Source organism: Pan troglodytes, chromosome 8 (assembly GCF_028858775.2).
Source record: "Pan troglodytes isolate AG18354 chromosome 8, NHGRI_mPanTro3-v2.0_pri, whole genome shotgun sequence".
In the NCBI taxonomy this organism is placed as follows: domain Eukaryota; kingdom Metazoa; phylum Chordata; class Mammalia; order Primates; family Hominidae; genus Pan; species Pan troglodytes.
In genome coordinates, this window is record NC_072406.2 from 87,755,026 (window position 1) to 87,779,933 (window position 24,908).

The 24,908-nt window shown below is 39.6% G+C and overlaps 1 protein-coding gene and 1 non-coding gene across 9 annotated transcripts in view; both read left to right on the forward strand.

The window, feature by feature from the left end:
• Window positions 1-24,908, forward strand: part of LRMDA (leucine rich melanocyte differentiation associated) — a 1,132,554-nt gene that overhangs the window by 106,955 nt on the left and 1,000,691 nt on the right. The window lies entirely within an intron of this gene.
• On the forward strand, window positions 18,913-19,008 carry MIR606 (microRNA mir-606). Its single transcript, NR_036033.1, has one exon. It is a non-coding gene; the product is annotated as a microRNA mir-606 (primary transcript).

Consider the following 24,908-nt stretch of genomic DNA (forward strand, 5'->3'; position numbering starts at 1 on the left):
GTTTCTCCCACTGACTTGGTTAAAAGTAGGTAAATAATAAATTATGTCATTGCACACCTATGTTTTCTTGTCTCTTGATGTGCAAGAGGGCATCACTTTCTGGAAAATCATGGAGTGGGAAACTTTGAAGCTTATTCTCTGGTGTCTTGTGTTTGGGATCAGGCAGTTGTAGCAGTCTGCTGCTGAGTGAGCCTTTCCTTTCCCTTGCTATCACTGGGAGAGTTGGGCCCACTCAGAGGATGAGAGGAGAGAGAGAGTCAATGATATTCCACAGGGTGCAGAGAGAGTAACAATTAATTGCACCTCCTTGGAGGAGGTGACGTTTGGAGGGGACTTTGTCAAAAGACAAAATAAAATGTACACGCGATATGTGCAACATATGAGGACTCTATATTGCAAGTGACTCAAACTGGTTTCAACAGTAAAGGAAATCTATTGCCTAGGTGTTAGGGTAGCGTTCGGGGCAGGTGGGTGGATCCAGTGGCTCAGATGGTGTCCTACAGAACCCAGTTTCAATCTTCCTTCTCTTGGCCATTCCTGGCATCAACAGGCTCTCTTCATGCTCTCTACATCAAAGGCCTCTGCACATGTAGCATAAGTTAGGTCTTTTACAGGGAATATAATATATGAGGGTGAGTATTTCAAGTGCCCTGATGCACAATTGTGAGGTGCTTATAATGCAAACCTGTGTCTGTTTGATTCAATTCAGCAAATACCTTTGAACAGCTACTGGGTGCAAAGTGCTGTGTGTGGCAGTTAGTTGCCCATCACATTTGGTGGACAGTGGTCCTCCTAGGACTTGCTGTCATGTGGTGTACTTTAAAACAGAAGTTAAGAAAAAAACAGTGAAAAATGCTACCATTGAATTGGGTGGCATTTAAGACTGTTTCTAGCCGTCCTGACTCTTAGAACTTTTCTTTGCTTTCTCGGCAATATTGTGGGTGCATATATTTGGCAGGGGGGATTCTAGGTTTATGAGTCAACCTGAGGAGTAAGAATGGAAGATGACAATAGTTTCTGATCTTTAGCTTTTAAGTCAAGGACTGCTTTCCAAAATGTTCTTGGCAGGCAAGCTGCCTTTGAACATTGTCAGACATAGACATAGCCTCAGAATAGCATCTGAATTACGATGTTTTTGTCTTCTTTTCCCCAACTTGTGATGGCTGATAGACAGAAAATGCTCATAAAACCTTGACTCAAACCACAAAATGGCTGAATAATTCAAGCTTGAGTTTTTTGAAGAATTTTGAATCCCAAAATAAGACTCCTAAGGAAATAGATATGATGTTTCTTCCTCCCCTTTTAAGCCTAATTAGGGTTTGTACTTAGGTAATGGAGGGTCAGATTCAGGGAAAAGTCTTGCTAGTATGAGCTTAAACTATATACCAGAATTTCTCTATACCCATAACCTTCATTAAAAAAACAAAAACAAAACTCAGAACCCCAAATAAATAAAAACACATTTATTTGATGATGTCTCTGTCCACCATGAAGAGGCTTAGTGTTATGCTTGTTGTAGAAAAATATTTTGTGAATGTGTCTTACAATCTTTCACTATTTTTGGTAAAAGACAGTCCTTTTTATCTTCTAAATTAGAAATTCATTGTCATGGATTTTTTGTTTTTGTTGTTTTCTTTAGCCTGTTTTTCAGTGATTTTTTTTCCATATCAGGATTGCACTGTGATTGGAACATTCTCACAAAGATTTCAACCAAGTTTTTCTTCTCAGGATTGACACACCATCAACAACCTGAAATAGTAAGGCTTTTCTGCTTTCTAATTTCCTCCCTAGAATTCCAGTTGAGGTCCTTGTCTTTCCTTTAGCTTCTTTTACTTACTTACTTCTTATTTATTTATTTATTTCTCTAGTCGTCCTTTTATGAAGTGCACTGTCAGCAACAGCTTAAAGATTTGTTATTCAAGCCATGAATCCCTCTGTGAAAGGCAAAAACTGAAATTTAGAGACTCTCTTGCTCTTTTATTTTCCCATCTCAATTTCTTTTCTGTTCCTAGTGCATTTTGGGGCAGACAATGAGCCAACTAATGCAAATCACCCAGACCAAAGAACCCTTAGATCATTTCTGAAGAACTTGAAGTGATCCTTGAAGAGAACTTTATCATTCAAGGTTTTCAGAATAAAACCTTAAAAAAAAAAAATTGGGTGTGACTAAAGAAAATCAGGTAAGGGCCTTGTAGCCATTTTGGATAAAGTTGAAGTGGACTCATCTTTACTACTGGAACTGCTCTGCCTCAGGTTCCGGATGCCCCCTGCCCTGGGAGGAACAAGTGTTGCTTCTGCTTCTGGGAGGAGGCAGTGTGGTCTACTGGAAAGTGGACCAGGCCAGGAGGCAGTGATTAGAGCTCTTCTGAGCCATCTGTGCCATTAAATTGGCTGTATGACTTTGAGCAAGACTCTGAATTATTCTATGCAATCCTGTAGAATGAGAGGTTGGGTTGGCTGGTGTTCTGGATTGTGGGATGGAGGGGAAAGCCACCTCCTTATTGTCTGACCTGGCTGCTCGTCATTCTGCCTCAGCCATGCCACCGTCGCTCTGTTCCTCTCCCACCTAGGCTTTGCTCACATTGGCCCCTGAGCTGCTGTTCTGCTTGCTCTGTATTGCCTTCTTTTTGTTTACCCAGATCTTAACCATCCTTGCAGGGCAGGTTCACATGACTCCAGGCCTTTCCTAGCTGCTCAGGTTCTTCTCAGAACAGCTATTGTACTCGGGGTCCATTCCATAGTGCTCTACACAACTGTATATTGTACATATTCTCAAACATGCCCCCTGGCCTGGCTCTGTGCTTGTCCTGTGTGTCCCCTCTATAGGATGCTCTCTCTGTCCTCCATCAAGTCCCAGCCTCTACCTCTTGAAAATCCTAACTATGTATATACCCTGGTGGTTCATACACAGCTCACATGACTCTACTGAGGTATGCTCTTCTCTCTGTCCTCTTTAACCCAAAGTTGAGGGCTCATCACACCTGTTTGGGGTATATTTGTTCCTGCTCCACCCACTTGCTATTCTTTTATTGTAGCATTTTTAGGAGACGGAGCCTCACTCTGCTGCCCAGGCTGGAGTGCAGTGGTGTGATCATAGCTCGCTGTATCCTTGAACTTCTGGGTTCTTGTCTCAGCCTCCCGAGTAGCTGGAGCTATAATTCTTAAATTAGTAGTAGCTGGGGATAATTCTTAAATTTTTTTTGTAGAGATGGGGGTCTTGCTATGCTGACCAGGCTGGTCTTGAACTCTTAGCCTCAAGTGATCCTCTTGTCTCGGCCTCCCAGATTGTTGGGATTACAGGCATGAGCCACTGTGCCTGGCCTACTGAAGCATTTTTGATCTAGGATCAGGCTTGCTTGACATTTAACTCTGAGAACTTTGAGGACAAAAACAGTGTCCTCATTGTATCCCCCATATCACCCATCGTATGCTGGACAAATAACAGGTATCCTACTGGTGGTTGGTAATTAGACCTAGAATTGCCAGGGAGCACAGATGCTCTGGTATTTCAGCTACTCCCTTGCCTTACTTCCAGTCAAGAGTGAACTTTTATGCCCAAACTAGCTAAGAGACTATTTTCTTCTGTCACACTATATGCTGAAGAGCTTTCTTTTTACTTTGTGTTCATTATTTTTGGGGGAAGGATTTTTCCACTTAGCCCAAAGCCTTGTCATTGCCTCATTATTATAACGTGCAACCTCTAATGGAAGCATCTTTTCCATCACCTGGAGGCATTCCACTTGTGGCTACTTCTGGCTCAGCCCCTGAGAATCCTCCTAAGGCAGGCCATGTGGCTGAGAGGCTTGGTACTTCTGGGTTTAAGTTCTGCTCTGATTCTGCCTAGCTTTGTGTGACATCAGGGCAAGTTGTTAAGTCTCTCTAAGCCTTGATTTTCTCTCCCACAGCATGGTGATGTACCTACATCCCTGACTGTCAGGATTAAATGAGACCCTGACTGTACAGCTCTCAGCACAGTGCCTGGCATAATTTATCCTCGTTATCCTTGCTATCAAAGCCTGTATTGACTACCAAATGTATGAGGCCTGAGCCAGGCCCGTAAGGATGGAAGTTCAGATCTGGACAAATGTGTAAGGGATTTGCAGATGTGATCAAAGTATTGAAGTGAGCTTGGGTTGCTTGGGGGCCGGGGAGAGCATTTGCATTCATGACTGGGTGGAGTGAGTACCTCTTGGGTCCAGGGAGTTTAGAATTCTCAGCCTGGCATGCAGGCATTTAATCACTCCTATCTGTTTTTCCCTTCCTTTCTAGAGATATTCCATACTTCTCAAACATGCCCCCTGGCCTGGCTTTGTGCTTGTCCTGTGTGTCCCCTCTATAGGATGCTCTCTCTGTCCTCCATCAAGTCCCAGCCTCTACCTCTTGAAAATCCTAACCGTGTATATACCCTGGTGGGTCACACACAGCTCCCATGACTCTACTGAGGTATGCTCTTCTCTCTGTCCTCTTTAACCCAAAGTTGAGGGCTCATCACACCTGTTTGGGGTATATGTGTTCCTGCTCCACCACAGTATACGGTTGGGGACTATTAGAGCTGGAGAGACTTTTGAGGTCTGAGGACACAGTTGCAAATGAAACCTTAAGCTTTGTTAGCTCATCAGATATAAAGCAGATACTGATGAGGCCGCTGCATCGAAGGGGAGCCAAGACCCTATCTGCTATGTTGTCATTTCCCCTCCTAGAAGACCCTAGAAGCTTTGTGCTGCCCAGGGAGCTTTGCATAACACAGAGACTGAAAGCAGTGCAGCGATTTGGCCGAGTCCCTGCAGCAGTACTTGAAACTGTATCTGGCCACCTGCTGCATCCTCTACCGCATTTCACATAGCATGCCTAGTGAGTGAATGTAAGGAATAATTAGGAAAGGTTAAGTGATTTCCTAATGCATCTTCTATTTGTGATTCAAAAGATGTAAGTGGCAGTGTTGTCTCTTATGTAATCTTCACCCGTAGACTGTTCAAATCATAGGGAAAGGGTGAAAAATGGCAAAAAATGGTCACTGAGCATGAAGTGAAAATGTCTCAGATGGGCATTGAGTAGTTTTGTTTGTTTGTTTGTTTGTTTGTTTGTTTTGTGTTTTTGGCTTTGACCTGTCATTTCTTAGCTTTCTCATCTATGCCTTTGTTAACTTGGGTCAGAGGAAAGGGTCTGTGTGATTTCAACAAGCAAGTATTAGGAAAAGGCTGGCAGAGAGACTTTATGCATGTTACCTAAGCTGGGATTTGATCTTCAGACCCCCAAGGTGAAAGGCTAATACCTTAATTTGTGTGTTTTATAAACATCCCCAGGCGATGACCTTCTGCTAGCCTCATGTGATATTCACATTCTACAGTACTGAATGCCAAATTTTCTGTCTTGGAATAGAGTGGTACAGGTTGCATGTTCAAGTTTAGAATCAGCAGGGTGCCATCCCTATATTAGTGTTGCTTGCATACAATTGAGTGAAAGCTTTTTAGAGGATTTCCTGGCAGAATGGAATTTTTTATTTTAAGAGAATACATATCGTATGGTTTAAAACCAAAAAAACTTCTCTTCAATAGGACTTGTGTCCAACACTGTAAGGCATTTTCCCTTGCAGCTTTCCCTTTCCTAAAAGCTTTCCTTTAAGGGTCATCTTTATTTTTCTGGTGTCAGTCAAATTATTTTTCAGCAGAGCATGAAAACTGGAGATGGAGACTCTCCATGGCTGTGTGTTAGAACCACACTGAAAGTTTTTTGTTTTATGTAAATAGAGATTGATGGAACATTTTACACAGAGTACGGGCTTTTGACAAAAAGTATTGATGGTTGCTTTCAGTAAGTGTTACTTGAGATGACAGAACATTGCATTTTAAGATGAATTACATGAGAAACTCCCTCTTTGGGAATGTCATACATTTTATTTCATCTGTTGTTTTATGAGAGAATGACTGAAGTCATGAATACCTTAGACTGAACTCTTTCCTTTGCACATTATAAGCCTCGGTTTGGTGCACTCTTATTTTAAATATTAAGTTATGGGGGAAATGTTTATACTGGCAAATAATATTGATAAAAATGCTTAAATGTTCAGAAGCAGAACATAACTTCTCACATGGTTTTCTCTTGCATGGTGGTGATTTGTAGGAAGCCTGGGAACCTGGTTAGAGTTAAATATATATTTTCAGAAAGATCTCAGAGATTTGGCTTAGTATAAATGGCTGTTTTTTGTTGTTGTTGTTGTTATTGTTGATGTATTGGCGATTTTCTCCCTCTGGCTGTATTTAGATTTCAAAAATGCTACATTTGCATTCACTCCTATAGCATTATTTGTTCTTGATGCAAGGGCTTAGAAGTCAGAGTCTGTCAGAGTCTTTTGAGTTTTAATTTTCTTTATAGCATTAATTCAGAGATATTAGCTTATCGGCACCCAGGGGTTAAAGGTTATTAATAGATTCACCATATGTTTATTGAGCACCTATTACTATCTGTTCTAGGATCTGGGGGTATAGGCCTGATTCTCATGCTGCTTATAATCTAGTGAGGAGCAGAAATAATAACAGATAATAAAATTTCTGGTAGCAACATTATACCATATTGAAAATAAAGCAGGAGTAAAGGGTTAGGTGCCTCAGAAGTGGGTGTGGGAGCATATTTTAGGTAGAGATGTCAGGGAGGGCTGCTCTGAGAAGTGACATTTAAGCAAAGAGCTGAAGGTGAGATAGCTTGTGCAAAGGTTTGGGAACCTGGCAGAGGGAACAGCAAGTGAAAAGGCCCTGGGGCCAGAACAAGCTTGGCATGTTTGAGTAACAGCAAAGCAAGTACAACACCAATGGTGGGCATGCTCCAAGTTTGGGGATTGGCATGATAGGCTTATAAGAAGACCAGGCACAAGAGGAATGCGATTTCATACGTTTGTCCCATGTGTGTGGCCATAGGATTCTCGTTTTATCACCATACTGTCTTCCCCTATCTAGCACCTGGCCAAACAGGCTTTTTTATTTCCACTTGGCTGGTTTCTGTAGAAAGATCTTACCTCCCCACTAGCACTCTGCTCCACCATTTGCTGGATGCCAATATAGGTAAAGTCCCAGTCACCAGGGGAATTTGAAACTTTCACTCCCCCAGACGGAATCCCTTAGTTAAATGTGTTCTCATATACTTTGAATATTACTTTCTTGCAGTGCTTATCCCACACTATTGTAATTAGTTGTGTATGTGATTGCCTTCCCAACTGTAAGCAGCTATTACTCATGTTTGGGCCCCTAGTGTTCAGAACAGTGCCTGGCATCCAGTAAATATGTAATGTGTTTATTGGCTAAAAAAGTAAAATAATTCCCTATGTGTTACCTGGCTACCTGTTATAAGAACTAGAAATTATGGTGAATGCAGAGTCAATAAACTCATTGCTTTTATAGGAAGAGCTTAAAACAAACTTAGGGAAACAAGTTTTGTTGTTTTTTTTTTTTAAAAGGAAAAAAAACAGTTTTGGATCTGCTTTAGGTCACTTATAAGAAGAGTTTGAACAACTGTTGGTTTAAATAGTTGTTGCAGGAATGAGAACTCTTGCAGGGATTGAATAGCCCAGGAAACCGCAGCATTCAAACCCTGGTGGGACGGAATTCCCAGAGGCCAACTGGGTCTTTCCTGGATTTGAGCCTTTGTCCCAGGGCCTTATGAGATACTTTGTCCTCCATAAATTTGGAACCGATTTGGAACTAGCTAGCTGTTTTTCTCCCTGCTGAATTAATGTGCTGTACAGCCTAAGCTCAAATATGAAATATATTAAAAGCAAACTAAAAACAGGTCACCGTTTTGCCTCTAATGTTATGGGAATATTTGTTTTTAAGTCATCTTTTAATACTCCACAAATCTTCCCCACAAACTTTTTTTTTTTTTTTTTAAGCAGAGACTATTTTTCCCAGTGCAAAAGGCCATTTCTTAAGTCCTGATTTATTCAGAAATTTACATGGAGAAAATGGCCCCAGATCCCACACAAGTGAAACTTTATTTTTTAATCTGGGGCACAGTAGGGAGCCCTGAGAAATGCGTTTTCCTCCAGGATTGTAGGAGGAATACATAGTGTTTGTTTAAAGCATCAGGTATTGAGAAATGTAATGGCAGGGTGAAAAGTTTGACCTCAGCTGCCAGATCCGATCTGCTAGGGGGTAATTGAGTTGCCATGTTTTTTTCCTCTTCAGTTTAAATCAAGTTTTGCTATAGCCCATTTAAGTGTCAAATTGGTAGCAAAACTTGACAACTTCAGGGTGCAGACTTGCTTTTGATCAGAATTTACATGCAAATCATTTTTGCCTTGAACTGTCAACTCCTGTTTCTGATACTCTGAGGGGGACATGTCTCTCCCCACCTCTCTCTCCCCAAGCCAAAGGGGATGTTGGCTAATGTTATTAATCAGTGTGTGGAAGAAAAATTATCTTGATAAATATGGTGGTTAAACTATATTTTCCCTTTTGTGTGTCAGCTGTTGCAGCTGGGCATTTAATCTCCTTTTACCTAGAAGGAAATCAAACAATTATCCAGCGCTTGATGTCAAAAAGAAACTAGTGAATGAGGGTGGAGGGTCACCAGTGTATTGGAGAATGGACTTAAGCCACCAAAACCTGACAAAGGGTGCTGACAGTCTGCATTTTCTTGGGCATTAAACAAAGTCTTTGGTAACTTTAAAGAATCTTTCCTTGCATGACTAAACTCATTGAGGGGGTTAGAGAGAAAGCTGCCTCAGAAGTCTTAAGCCTGAAACTTTTTTTTTCTGGTTTTTCCCTAAACCCTTGGGACGCTTAAAAGCACGTGAGCGTGTGTAGCTCCATCATTCAGCAAGACAAAGGAGTGTTTGCACTTTCACAGAGTTAATAATGACAGTAGCAAGTCTTTCTTGTTTCCAGCCATCCTGTTTAGCATTCCTAGTCATCTTACCTTCCTGAAGAATTTAATTGTGATTGATGCTCTGTCTCTCATTTCTTCTAGACAACCCCACCCTGAAAAGCAAGAAAATTGAGGGACCCAATAAAAAAACAAATAGAGAAAAAGAAGTTTCTAGAACTCACTGTAGATTAAGAGAGCTGATTGCGAATATTTATAATTATCTATTGTGGAGCCAAAACATTTAGTGAAATAGTACAAGATTTTTGTTTCTAGCCAGCCTAAAATTCCTTTCCATCACTACACCCCCAATGGGGTGAGAATATCAAACATGTCGTCCTGTCAAGATGACAGCCAGCGTCATGTCATATGGGAGACACATGCAGGCCTGACTTGAGAAATCAAAGAAATTTCAAGATTGGTTTCGCTTGATCCAACGTGGCCCCATTGCAGGCCCTTCGGAAATCTCCTCTACCAGGCCCCTTCCTGCCCCTGTCTGGCGCAGCCTGCCTGTGTGCTGTGAAATTTTAATTGAATTGTTAATGACACCGAGGAGTGACACAACACATGAGAAACTTCCAAGAATCAGTCAGGAGGAGCCCTTTTTCTTACTGTTACAAAACAGAAGACACTGGGAAATTGACAAGTCCAAGCGTGAGGCCAGGGTAGTAATTGATAGCAGGCTGCCTAGAGCCAAGGTCCTTCCCTGGTAATTGCAAGCAGAGGCTGCCTCTCTGATCTCACCAGTGGTGCTGGCCATGCCAGAGCAACCTGGCTTTGACGGATTGCTTTCCCGCAGTAATGACTTAGGCATGTTCCCTCTCTCGCATGAGGCCATGGGTCCCTCCCACTGGAGAAAATGAGCTGAACATTTTGCTTCTTCTTTAACAGGGCGCTGTTAAAATAACTCTATTCTATTATATAAGCCCTGTAGTGCCAGGGGCTAAATTTATATGGTTATAAACAAGAGATATTACTTTGGAATACCACAATACTGTGTTTTGCTATTTCTTTAGGGTTTCAAATGGTGTTTTCAAAATAATGGATTTTACTTCAAGGAAAAAAATGGAAGTGGGGAGGACGAGAGAGGAAGGATCCCATTTCTGAACAAAACCCTCGTCCTATTTTTAAATTCCTCTGTGTACCTTCCCTAATTCACCAGCCCAGTATTTATTTGTATTTGTGTTTGTTTTGCTGGCCGGATTTGACTCTCTATGGGAACATCAGAAATATTATTTACTCCAGGATTCTGAAATAAGATAGATATTTTATTTCATGTTTTTAAAATTCTCCAAAGATTTATTTTTATTTTTTTCCTTTCCCATTTCTGGACATTGATATATTTCAGAACTTTTGTGCAGCTTTTCCTCCCTCCCTACACCTCCTCTCCCTTCTCCCCTTACTCCTTTCTTCCTGGAATGTAATTTTGTCTATGAAACATGACAGTAAGCCGAAATGTCCCTGATGATTTTCACTCCTCTGGATTTTCACTCCTATCAGTGACAGAAACTTACTAATTCTGATACGAGTGTCCCTGAATGTGCTTCCTTGCTGTGGCTTGTGCTTTCTGGCATGTTTAAAGTTTGGGTCCCTCACCCCACCTGTGTCCATCGTTTCACACCAAGAACCAACTTCAAAGGAGTGCCAGGGACATCCTTAAAAACTCAACTACAGATTCACTTCAGAAATGAAGCTTCATGCACATGCGTTTGTGTGTGTGTTTGTGTCCATGTGTGTGTCTTCACACTCATTTGATAAGTTTTGATGGTGAACCTACGAGAAAAGATACAGATTAGTATTAATGGAACTTCTGGGAGAATAGGTAGAGAAAAGATTTGGCTGTGTTTATTTACCTTACATTTAGTCCCTAACTCCCTACATTTATTGTGAATTGGTAGTACATATTTAGAATTATTCTTAAAAAATGGAGGACTAAATGATGGTAGGTTTCTAAACTATCTCACAAAATTTATTTCTGCAAAATGAAAAGGATTATTTTGGGTAAGTGGAATTTTTTAGGCTAGCCTGAGAACCTAACCATTATAGCATTGGATCTACTGGAAAAAACCTTCAGAATTCTGACTTGGATATAGGGTGCTCAAAAGACAGTTTTTCTTGTCTTCCTATTCACTGCCTATGACTTAGAGAGGAAGGTACTGCCTCTTGCATGATCCCAGCTGTCAAAAGAGTTGGCCCTCCCCTGACCTTAAGCACTGGGGCAAGAGTATAAACACTTCCTGCTGCATTGCTGTAATGTTATTCTTTTTTTGTGTGTGTTTAAAAAACTTTTTTGTTTTTTTTTTCTGCATGATTTGAAATCTCTATAATAAGCAATGTTTCATTTTAAGGAGAAACAATCGAAATGTTTTCATTTTTGAGCTTTATTGAGGTATAATTGATGAATAAAAATGGTATACATTTAAGGTATACAACTTGTCCTTTTGATCGTAGTGTTATTCTCATTTAGTGCAAGCTCACCACTAAGTCAGATGTTTTAAAGTAGGGATGTGCTGTTAGAATCTCATTTGATTATTTGATTACATTTCTGTTTTTACTATTTGTGTAGGTATTAACCCAATGCTTTTATTCTTTTGTCTTTATTATTTTTCGTGTGTTTTCAGTATGTTTTGTTTCAGAGAAGCGGTTCTCAGTGTGGGGAGGCATTCTCCCCCACTCTTTGGAGACATTTGATTTGTCATAACTTGGGGTGGGGTGGTTGCTGCTGGTATGTAGTCCGGGGAAGCCAGGAATGTGCTTAACGTCCAACAATGCACAGGACAGCTCCCACAACAAATAATTATCACGTCTGAAATGTCTTTTTTGTTTAGCACTATGACATATAGAAATGAGATCTTGGTAAAAGTCCATCAATTAAGTCAGAAACTACAATCTGTTAATCAAGTGTTACGGAGAGTTTGGAGCTGGTCTGGGGGGTTGGGCAGAAAGAAAAAGATTTGAGAATTGTGCAGCTTCCTGGTTGTTACCATAGGCTTTAGACACACACTTGGATCAAGATGATGGTTATACTGCAGACTTTGGGCTTGTTGCTTAACCTTTCTAAGCCTCAGTTTCTTTCTCTGCTACATGTGACAAGTGACAGTACTGATATCATAGGACACTGTGGACATAATAGGTGTCTGGCTTACACTAGACCTTAGTTAATATATGACAACTATGTAGAAATTGGTTGCCGTCCTAAAGGTGGTGACATGAATCTTGGAGATTATCTTACTAACATTTTGCAGATGAGAAAACTGAGCCCCAGAGAGGGGAGATTACCCAAAATGATGATAGCTGGTAAGAGTCAAAGTTGGGACTAGAACCCAGGTCTCCTGACCCTAAGTCCTGTATTCTCTGCAGTATTAAGCTTGTTTCAGCTTACAGTATTAAGCTTCATGGTCTAGAACTTAAATCTGGTTAGTAAGGAGAGTCCAACATGTCTGAAATAATTAGAGAAATATTTAGTGACAAAAATTCCAGTGTGAGAGCTCTGGATTCTGGAAGGTCTTAGGAAGAGTTAAGTAGGATTATAGTTTATAACGACCATGAAACTCACAGGAACTCTGTTATGATGGTTATCCAAAATCTTGTGCCGGGAACCAAATGGAATGAGCAGAAGCTTTATCCAGAAGGTCTTGGGCTTCTGCTCTTTTGGTGCTGGGAAGCCTTATTTTATGGTGTAAGTTGGAATCTTTCATGAAGTTTCTTTAAAGACAATAGACACCCAGAGGAGGAATGAGAGAACATTTACTGAGTGTTGACCAGTGTTGGGCATGGTGCCAACTGATTCCACACTCATTTTCTGGTTTCAGTGATTTTACTGAGCTATAGTGTTTCAAGCATTCTCCATTTGCAAGATGGTGGGTGAGGACAGTGGGGGATGTAACCATAGAACAGTAGACCTTGCTGCCTTCAAAGATCATGTTTTTGAAGAATGTTTAATGGTAGAGGAAAATATCTATGAACTATTCATAAGCTTAAAAAGTAGGTTATGAAACACTGTGTACACTATTGATCCCAATTGTATTTTGAAATAAACATATGTATGCATAGAAAAAAAGAAGAGAAGACTATACATCAGAATATCAACTGGTTATTTCTAGTGTTGGGATCAAGGATGATTGCAGTTTTTCCTTTTTATCTGTATTTTTTTCTACTAGTTTCTGTTTTACAAAATTATAATAAAATCTTTTTAATGGTAGAAGTGATGTGATTGAGTATTCATTAATAAGTTGCTTATGCATTGGAATTATAAGCAAGGCAAAAGAAGTGTAATAATGGAGTTTCTGCCCCAAGGGACTTTTATTGTAGTCCGGAGAGAAGACCTACACATATGGAAAGTTTATTAATAATAATCATTACTGATAGCTATTAATTGTACCATTAAGTGGCTATTCAGATTATGATAGTGAATCTCTACATTTTTAATAATGTTAAATCTATGTAAATCTATGTGATATACATGTATTATTTCACTGAATCCTCCCCACAGACACATAGGGTACTTCAATATTCCCATTTTACAGATGGAAAAACTTAGGTTTAGATGGTTTGGGAAAGTGGTGGAGCTAGGATTGGCTCCAAAGTTCATGTCTTTAACCACCAGTTAATATGACCTTCCAGAGAACCCTGCTTAGCTGTTAAATCACCTAGTGCTTGTTGCCAGTGAGGACTACAAGAATGATCAGTTGAGAAGAAATAGATCATTTCAGCCTGGCCAAGGGAAGGGAGAAGGATCACCCAAGATTCTATTTATTCATCAGTGCACCCAAGATTCTATTTATTCATCAGTGCACCCAACTTCATGTTTCAGGATGGTTCTGTGTAGCATTACTGAGTATCTCTGGACCAAAACACGTGAACCACTTGTAGGGTTATTTTAGGCATGGATAAGGAGGAGAAGACCAGGCCTATGTGAGAGAAATGTCTTGGGAAGCTGGTTTTCTTTGCTCATCTCTAATTAAAGACTCTGGTGGCCCTTGTGAAGACTTTTCTGACTCAAGTGACTGTGGCTCTGACAGGAGTATCTTTCCTTGGTCTGCTGAATCATCTTTCACTTCACAGCCCTGCACTGGGGCTGTGGTGCCCACACAATGGCCAAAACCACTGTGGCCACAATAAGTGCTGTGGAATGTGTGTGTGTTTCGTCTTTATCAAGAATGTCACATGGCATTTCCTGATTGCAGCAGCAGCTTACTGCCCCATCTGAGTTTCCAGACTAAATACCAGTGCTCAAGCCACATGTGTTTATAGTATGTAATAAATCTCCATTTGTCATAATGGTTTAAGTTTAAAAGAAAAAGAAAGGTGGGCTGTTACGTAAAAAAAATTATTTTGGCTGTTATAAATTAACTTTCTTGGAGTTTCAGGTCAAGCCCAATTTATTAAAGGGAATAAAAAAGATAGAAACCTGGTCTGTGATCACAATTGTGATTTATCCTCACCTTGAGTGGGTCCTCCTTTGGACCTTTTCTTGAACTGCAGCTGGCTTGGTTTATGTAGGACCTGCTGGGAGCTGAGATTGTAATGAAAAACAGTTATTGTTTCAAATTACTCACAAGAAGAGGGCTTATTTTATCAAGTGCTCTCCTAATTTGATTGTAAGGCTTTTCATATTTATTTTTCAGCATTAATCATTCTGTACCTTTGTGGAAAGTATAAACATAGTGGTGAAGGACAGCATTTAAAAGAAAAAAAAAAAAACAAAAAAACACTCCAGGGACAAATGTTTCTCTAGAGGTGGCCTATTGGGAGCCCTTAACGGTTGATTAAGAAAGTTATTTTGGGTTTGGTAGCAATGTTGTGAACTTTTCCAAAGAATCTTCTTTAGAGCAAGATGGCATTTAATATTTTTGCAGATTAACCTTTAGCAATGAAAATAGTGTCCAGTATTGACTTCCCTTGGAAGAAACAAGCAAGCAAGGTACTGGTATCATTAGCTAGCATCTTCTTTCTATGCTAGAAGGCCACTCTGTGTCCTGGATTTGCCCAAGGGAGAGTTTTGGGAGTTCCTTTCCCATGCAACAGTGAGGAACTTTAATTTTAATACTCTGGGAGTGTAGGACCCAGCCTAGGCCTCCTTCCTTGCTAGTTAGGTTCCTTCTGACCTGGACATCCCACAGTATCTTAAACAATGAGGGGTAGTTCCTATTTTCAGCACAGGAGCCCCAGATGGTCTTCTGCTTCTCAGAACTCCTTTTTGAACTCTCTGCATTCTTAAGCAGAACAACTCAGAACCAGATGCTGGGTGGCTCATTACAAACATGAAAATGAATTTTCATATTCCTTCATGTTATTGAAATATGTAATATTTCTTATCTCTTTGATCTCTGGCCTATAAAAAAGATCTAAGTATCTGTTGGAAATATATATACTCGGGTTGTATAGACCTATCTGTAATGGAGCCAGGAGCTCAGTGAAGTTCCATTTGAGGCAACAGAAGGAGGTAACTCCTCAAAAAGTCTTTTCCAGGAAGGTTAGTCAAGACCTATGTTGATCTGACCATGTTAAGAGTTATTTATTATTACTGTTATTAGTTTATTACTACAATTTCCTATCTTGGATAATGGTACAGTTGGCCCTGTATATCCACTGGTTTTGCATCCACCAATTCAACCAACTACAAATTGAATATTCAATCTGAAATGGAATCATACAGTATTCACCCTTTTGTGTGCCTAGTTTCTTTCACTCAAAAGCATAATGCTTTTGAGATTCATCCATGTGGTTGCATGTATTACTAGCTCGTTTCTTTTTATTGTTGAGTAGTATTCTATTGTGTGAATGTATCAGAATTCTTGACATGTTCACCATTTGATGGCTGTTTGGATTGTTTAAAGTTTTAGCTATTTTGAATAAGCAGCAATAAACATTTGCTCAGAATATTCAATCAATTGAATATTGGGATGTTTGATCTGGAATGCAGATCCTGCACATATGAAGGGCTGCCTGTAAAGGACTTGAGCGTGCTTAGATTTTGGTATTTGTGGGGTGTCCTGGAACCAATCTCCCATACCAACAGACCACTGTATTTAAATTTGTTTTAAATTTTATTTATTTGTATATATTTTTAGAGACAAGGTATTGCTACATTGTCTAGGTTATTCACAGGCACAGTCACAGCATACTACAACCTCAGACTCCTGGGCTAAAGTGATCCTCCTGCCTCAGCCTCCTGAGTAGTTGAGACTACAGGTACATGCCACTGCTTCAGGTTATTTTTTATCTTTGAAGTCAGATTTAGTGAGATATAATTTATGCACAATTAATTCCCTTTCTAAGTGCACAGATGATTTTTGACAAATGCATACAGTCATGTGACCACCATCATCATAATCAAGACGTAACATTTTTATCACCATAAAAAGTTTCCTTGTGCCCACTTTTCAATCTCCTTTCTCCTTCCTTGGCTCATGGCATGCACTGATGTAATTATTGTCTCAGTGGCTTTGCCTATCCCCAGAATGTCATAAAAATGGAATCATACAGTATTCACCCTTTTGTGTGCCTAGTTTCTTTCACTTAGCATAATGCTTTTGAGATTCATCCATGTAGTTGCATGTATCCCTAGTTTGTTTCTTTTTATTGTTGAGTAGTATTCTATTGTGTGAATGTACCACAATTCTTGACACGTTCACCATTTGATGGCTGTTTGGACTGTTTAAAGTTTTAGCTATTTTGAATAAGCAGCTATAAACATTTGCTCAGAAACTAGTCTGTCTTAGTGAGTGTTCCATGGGCCCTTCAAAAGAATGTGGATTCTGCTATTGTTGGTTGGAATCTTCTATAGATGTCAATTAATTCAATTTGGTTGATAGTGTTGTTCAGGCTTCTATATCCTTACTTACTTTTGATCTACTTTTTATATAAATTACTAAGAGAGGAGTATTCAAGTCTCCTATTCTTCCTGGTTTTTGTCTACTTCTTTCAGTTTGATCAGATTTTTCTTTATGTATTTTGGAACTCTGTTGTTAGATGCATACATATACATTAGTTATATCTTCTTGATGAACTGAGTCTTTGTTCCTAAACATATTCCTTGTTCTGAAACCTACTTTGTATTATGTTGTTATAGAGACTGGAGTTTTTGTGTAATGTTTGTGTTGTATCTATTTTTTCACTGTTAATGTATGTCTCTGTGTTTATATTTATAATGAATTTCTTTTAGAGAGCATATAGTCAGGTCTTGCTTTCATAACTAGTCTGATTATATCTGCTTTTTAATTTGGAATGTTTAGGCCATTTATCATTAATGTAACTATTGGTATAGTTGGTTTTGAGTCTACCATTTTGCAAATTGTTTTCTATTTGTCTTATATGTTCTCTATTTCCTTCTTTTCCTGCCTTCTTTTGAATTATTTGTATATATTTATGATTTCATTTCATCTCCACCACTGGCTTATAAGTTTACTCCTTTTAAAAATGTTCTAGTGATTGCTTTAGGGTGTACAGTATATATATTTAACACAGTTTACCTTCAGATAATACTTTGCTTTATGTATAGTTTAAGAATCTTACAGTGGTACTCTTCCATTTTCTCCTTTCCATCCTTTGTTCTATTGTCTTACATTTTACTTTTACATATGTTATAAACTCTACTGATCATTGGTACTATCTTTTCTTTAGACAGCAATTATCTTTTTTTTTTAACCTGGGAAAATGTTTTTTTTACTTGATTAATAGGAAAATGAAAATATTCTGTTTAAATTTTTTCTAGTTTAACCTATTTGCAAACTAAATATATTTTGCAGTCAGCTATCTTTTTTTTATACCTAGGATTTGAGGAAGGATGTTCCACAGAAATAGAACAGTATGAACACAAGTAGAGCAACAAAAGAAAGTGTGGTTCAAGCTTACCAGGAGATATGTAGGTGTAGAAGCACTAAAAAGTAAGAACATGGAGGGCCTGGCTTACTTGATACTTATTTATTTATTTATTTTTTATAATACTTTAAGTTCTGGGGTACGTGTGCAGAACATACGGGTTTGTTACATAGGTATACACGTGCCATGGTGGTTTGCTGCACTCATTAACCCATCATCTACATTATGTATGTCTTCTAATGCTACCCCTCCCCTAGCCCCCATCCCCCAACAGGCCCCAGTGTGTGATGTTCCCCTCCCTGTGTCCATGTGTTCTAATTGTTCAACTTCCACTTATGAATGAGAACATGTGGTGTTTGGTTTTCTGTTCTTGTGTTACTTTGCTGAGAATGATGGTTTCCAGCGTCATGCATGTCCCTGCAAAGGACATGAACTCATCCATTTTTATGGCTGCATAGTATTCCATGGTGTATATGTGCCACATTGAGTCAGCTATTTTTTTTGAGAGGCTAAAATTAAGAAAAAACTTGCTGGGCACTGTGGCTTATGCCTGTAATCCCAGCACTTTGGGAGGCTTAGGTGAGAGGATCGCTTGAGGCCAGGAGTTTGAGACCAGCCTGGGCAACATAGTGAGACCCATTCTCTACAAAACGTTAAAAAAAATATTAGCTGGGTGTGGTGGCTCAAACCTGTAGTTCCAGCCTCTTGGTAGACTGAGATAGGAGGATTGCCTGAGCCCAGGAGGTCAAGGATTCAGTGAGCTGTGATTGCACCACTGCACTCCAGCCTGGGCAACAGAGTTAGACCCTGCCTAGACAACAGAGTTAGACCGTGTCTTTAAAAAATATAAAGAAAGAAATAAAAACAATCTGTCTTTTATTATCCACATTTTAATCATTTCTAGAGCTCTTTCTTTCTGTAGATCTGAATTTCCTTCTAGTACCAGACTCCTGCCTGAGGTCTTTCTTTAACATCATCATAGTATGGTATGTTGGCAATGAATTTTTTCAGTTTCTGTGTGTCTGAAAAATTCTTTATCTTACCTTCATTTTTTAGCAGATACTTTCACTTTGTATAGAATTCCATGTGGACAGTTTTTTCTGTCAGTGCTTTAATGGTATCATTCCATTTTCTTTTGCATTGCATTCTTTCTGTTGAGCAGTGTGCTGTCATTCTTAGCTTTGTTCTGTGTTTTTTTTTTTTTTTTCCCCCTCTGGCTGCTTTCAAAATTTTCACTGTATCCTTGGTTTTTAGTAGTTTTACTATGATGAGGTGTGCCATCCACCCCATCATAGTAAACTACTAAAAATCAAAGATACAAGTGCCTGACCACTTCTACCCCTCATCCCCTACTTGGGGTTTTCTGAGGTTCTTTGAACTGTGGTTTGCTCTTTTTAATTAATTTTGGAAAATTCGTAGCTATTATCTCTTCAAACTTTTTTTTTCTGCTTCCTTTTCTCTCTCTCCTACTTTTGGAATTCAAAATATATGTTATACTGTTTACTATTATCCTATAGCTCTCATATGCTTTTTTTTTCCTTGTTATTATTTTGGATCATTTCTACTCACCTATCTTCAAGTTTGTAAATCATTTTCTCTGCTGTGTTCAGTTTGTTGATAAACCTTATGATGAAATTCTTCCTTTTTGTTATCCTTTTTATTTCTAGCCTTTCCATTTGACTCATTTTAAAGAAAAAGTTTCCATTTCTCTTTTACAATTATTTATTCATTCATGTTGTCTACCTTTTTCTCTAGTTTAAAAACTTAATTATAGTTATTTTAAGTCCCTATCTGATAATTTTAACATCTGCATCACATCTGTTCCTGGTAATGTTGACTACTTTATCTTTTGACCAAGAGTCTTCATTTTTTTTTTTTTTTTTTTTTTTTTGAGACGGAGTCTCGCTCTGTCGCCCAGGCTGGAGTGCAGTGGCGCGATCTCGGCTCACTGCAAGCTCCGCCTCCTGGGTTCACGCCATTCTCCTGCCTCAGCCTCCCGAGTAGCTGGGACTACAGGCGCCCGCTACCACGCCCGGCTAATTTTTTGTATTTTTAGTAGAGACGGGGTTTCACCGTGTTAGCCAGGATGGTCTCGATCTCCTGACCTCGTGATCCGCCCACCTCGGCCTCCCAAAGTGCTGGGATTACAGGCGTGAGCCACCGCGCCCGGCCGAGTCTTCATTTTTTTTCTTGCTTTTTGTCTGATAATTTTTGATTCAATGCCAGATAATGCATATAAAATAACAGTAGAGACTGAGGCAAATAGTATTTATGCTTGGAAATGGAGACTCTTCTGTTAGGATGTTAGTGTGGGTAGTTGAGTCAATGCAGTCAGTAATTGAGCTAGATCTGAGTTTTGTTCTATGACAGCTTCAAATTCTTCCAGCGGTGGCTTGCTGCTACCTTTGCTTAGTGGTGAGCCTGGAGAGATGAAGGGTTTTCCTCAAGTTTCCATTTCATCCTCAGCTTTCAGCTGGTCCCATATGCTTACTCTAGAGAATGGGTCTCTCTCAATGCTGTTGCCCCTCTTTGAGGGCTAGACTGCTGTTGCTTATTACTCAGTATGAAGCTTGTGGTGTGGTGGAGGATCTTAGTCTTAGGTAGGCCCTGTGTATCTGGGTCCCAGGTATGAGACTTTTTCTGTCTCATATTTGTTGGGACTCTTGGGTAGGAGAGCATTTTCTGTCCCTCCTCCAGGGCAGCAGGCCTCTATATCTATGCAAGATTCTGTAACTGAAAAGGTTTTCTACCCCTTCACCCAGAGGCAGACATATTTTGCTTCTATCTCTCCTTTAGTTAAAGCGCACCTTTTAAGGAGGAAGTGGCTTCCTCCTTAGTGGCTTATGACTTCTCTTTTTTATGAGAGAAGGGCCTGGGAAGTAGGCAAGATTTCATGCCTGTGCACAGTGTAGGGGGCTCTCTTTTATCTGTTGTTTGGTCTTAATCTCTCTTGTGAGCACCATGGGGAAAAAAATGAGGAGTGAGTGCAGACTCTCCTTGTGGCTGGGGCTCTTGGGAATTCTAAACTTTCTTGTTAGCCCATATCCAACATTAAAAAATTTGTTAAAATGTTAGCTGTTTTTTTATTTACTTTTTTGATGGCTACCTTTTCAATCTGTCGTCTGCTAAAGAAGAAATGCTTTGTGTGTTCTATCTATTCTTGGAGGGAGTAGTCACACTTTGATATTAAGTTCACCATTTGCCTTGCAACCTCAGCTCTCTGATGGGTTGGAGAAAAGTTATGATTTTGTAGATTATCTGGCTTTTTCCTTTTAGTATGGGAGTGATGCTTATTTGTAGTTTTCTGCATCCTGAGAAGTAATGGAATTCCTAGATGATATTTTAAGTGACACTGGTCAGTTGCAGTGTGTCCAGGGTGATCAGGAGGATTCTAGAAATCCTTCCAAATGGGAAGCAATGAAACGAACAAGGAACATTTATACTGCAGAAGAGAAATGATGTTGGAGAGAGGAACGTGGTGTATGATAGTCACTGTACATAGCTGTGAGATTGATGTGATGAGGTAGGTGTAGACTTTTACCTGACATTTCTAATGGCATTAATCAATTAACTGATCAGTTATTTAGCCCCTCCTCTGTGCTAGGTACTAGGAATGCAAAGACAAATGCGTTCCTATCACTACTCTTAGGAGCTCCCAATCTAGAATTATGAATTACAGCTAATGATGGTAATTATAAGGTGGCAGACTTCAGTTTAATCTAAGAAAGAACTTGCCAATGTTTAAAGACGTTGAAAGTGGGATAGACAATGTGGAACGGATGTGAGCTTTTAGAGTTGTAGTGACCAAAATTCAAAACCTGGCTGTACTATTTTCTAGAAGAGAGAACATAGGCAAGTTAACATCTTTCTTTGAGGCCTAGTTTCCTCATCTGTAAAATGAGGATGATAATACTTTCATTAAAGGATGATTGAGTAGATGAAAAGAAATGAAGTATGTAATGTGTCCAAGTCATTTACTTTTCTTTTTATATTTCCTTAAAGTTGTATACTCTTGTCAGTAGAGAGATTTAAGCAGAATATCAGCCAGGGTGGAGGGGATTCTTGTTCTCCTCCATAGGAGATGGGACAGGATGATCTACTGGTCCTTTTCAGTTAGTCCTGAGGGGCTGGGATTTAAGAATCCATGGGTATCTGATGAGAAGGGACAGTCTCTGATTCTGATGGGGAGGAGTTTGGTGGGCCCTGGGCTGTCTGCTCTCCATGGCCCTATGAGAGAGTTCTAGAGAAAACTATGGAGCAACCACACTTTTCTTACATGATTACTAAGGGAGAAGATGCAGGCAGCTACCGGAAGGGGAGCTGACTCTTGGAAGAAGGGAAAGGCTTAGGGTGAATTTCTCATTTTCTACAGGTTTTCTCTTGAGTACAGCCTTCAGCCTGTGCCATGTGGGAAGATAGATAACTTGATAGAAAATATGTATCTTGGTTGGCTTGGATAACCAGAGACTAGAGTTCAGGACAACCTTAGCTGCTGGAAGGAGTGGGGTCTCTGAAAGGAGTGAGCCACAGAGTGGAGCCCCAAATTCCATGTATAAAATCTACCTAAATCTAAGCTGGACTTTGAACTTCATGTGTGGTGCAGATTCCACACTGGCTAGATAAGGCTGAAACAATTGAACTGAAATATGAACTGCTGCCTACCTTAGGGGAGACAGTGTTTTGCAGTTTGATTTCAGTGAAGTTAACTGTGTGCTTTAAAAAAGTGACTTCAAAGAAAATTAGGAGAAGCTGTAGTTTCTACAACATATCATTCAAGAGATCCAGGATGCAACCTAAAATTACTTACTGCATGATGAAACACAATCAACAGAGATCAACTGCAGGAATACCTGGATGATGGAATAGCAAGCAATGATTTGATGAAAGTAGCTGTTATAAGTGTGCCCAAGGACATAAAGGGAAATACATTTGCTCATCATATAGGGAAAGATTGGAAATCCCAGCAGAGAAATAGTGAACATTCTAGGACTGAAAATTATAATATCAAACAAAAAAATTCACTGGATGAGCTTAATGGTAGAATGGAGACAACAGCGCAAGAGTCAGATTAATGAAAGATCAATAGACATTATTCAGTCTTGAAAAAATTGTGAACAGGGATGCAGGGATCAGTGGGACAGTATCAGAAGCTCTAATACATGTTGTCATAGGATGGGGTGGGGGTGAATGAAAAAATAATGGCTGAAAATATCCCAAATTTGATGAATGATATAAATGTAGAGTCAAGAAGCTCAATCATTAAGCAAGATTAATTTAATGAAAACCACACCCAGGCGCATCTTGGTTAAACTTCCAAAAAGAAAAAAAAATCAAGATTGAAAACAACTAGAGAAAAAGTTGCACATTGCATCCAGGGAAACAACAACTTGAATTACCTTAATGTCTCATCAGAAACAGCAAAGACAGTGGGACATCTTTCAAGGGCATACAGATAGGAAAAACCAGAAAACTCTGTGAATCTAGAATTCTCTATCCAGAAGTATCCTTCAAGCATAAAGGTGAAATAAAGACATTTTCATGTAGAAGAAAACTAAGATGATTAATCATCACATCTGCGTGCCAGGAACAGGTAGTAAAGGAGGTTCTTCCAGTTGAAGAATGGACACTTATCCTCAGCAAGCAAACAGCATCAGCTGTGACCAGTATGTGAGTAAACAACAACAAAAAGACTATTCTTTCCCTTTGATTTTTAAAAAATCTATATGGCTATTTAGCCCCTGAACTCTGACATTGTATTTTGGAGTTTACAGTGTATGCATATATAGTATATATGACACCTGAAGCATAAAGGCTGGGGGTGGGGTAACAGACCCATGTGGTTGCATGATTTTTTTTTTTTTTTTTGTCATTTTATGTGAAGTGGTGCAGTGTTAGCTTTAGGCAGATTGCAACAAATTAATAATGTATATCGTAATACTAGAATAGTTCCTAGAAAGCAGTGCAAGAGGTATTACTCAAAAGCCTATAGATAAATTAAAATTCTAAAATTCTAAAAAAAACTTTAAAATTCTAAACTAAAATTCTAAAAAAAACTTCAAAAGAAGGCCAGAAGCTAGGAAGAAAGGAATAAAACTGATCAGAAACAAACAGAAAACAAAAGTAAAATGGGGCCGGGCATGGTGGCTCACACGTGTAATCCCAGCACTTTGGGAAGCTGAGGTGGACTGATCACCTGAGGTCAGGAGTTCGAGACCAGCCTGGACAACATGGCGAAACCCTGTCTCTACTAAAAATACAAAAATTAGCTGGGTGTGGTGGCGGGTGTCTGTAATCCCATTTACTTGGGAGGCTGAGGCAGGAGAATTGCTTGAACTGGGGAGGCAGAGGTTGCAGTGAGCTGAGATCATGCCACTGCACTCCAACCTGGGAGATAGAGCGAGACTGTCTCAATTAAAAAAAAAAAAAAGTAAAATGGTAGACTTGACTCAGAACTGTATCAATAATTACATTAAATATTAATGGACTAAACACCCACTGAAATGAGACCAATAAAGCCTGACTTTTTACTTCTCAGGGAGGTTAAAATGGCTGTGTAACTGCTTTGGGATTTTGGGAGGCAGCCTGGCTATGAAAACCCATGTTCTAGCCCTGCAACATTGATACTAGTGGGCAAGATAAAGGGAAATGACTTTCTTAGTGCAGATGTGCGGCATGGCTTCTGGTTTGTCCAGGTCTCCTGGCCCTGGTCCAACTCTACATAGTTTTCAGTGAGAGCTGCAGCTGGCTCTCCTTCAATATTGAGAATCAGCTAGAGCTGGGATTGAGGCGAGTGGCTAGATGCCTGCATGTCTTTTCTCCTGCTTTGCCCAGCTGCAATTTGTCCACCTTTTAAGCAAGCGGCTCTGTTTTTGCTAAGCTCTTTTCCTCTTTTAAAGCTAGATAATGTATAGAGCTGTATGTCGATCTGTTAAGTCCCACTGTCTTCCATCTGCGTCCTCAAGAGGTTTCAAGGACCAAGGTGTTTTGATGTGTCCTTTCAGACTGATATGAAGGAGGCCTGGCATGAGTGACTTTACTAAGTTGTGTCTAAATCCTCCAAGACACCCCTTGGCATAGAGGATGCAGCCAGCGAAATGTTTCATAGTTCTCTGATAAGGGAAAGGGTATGCACTGCACTGCTTCATCAGACAAACAACACTCATGCCCCCTTACCCTCCTCCAGAGAAAGGATTGGGAAATGTATACAACTTAGAAAAAAAAGTAAATTAGGT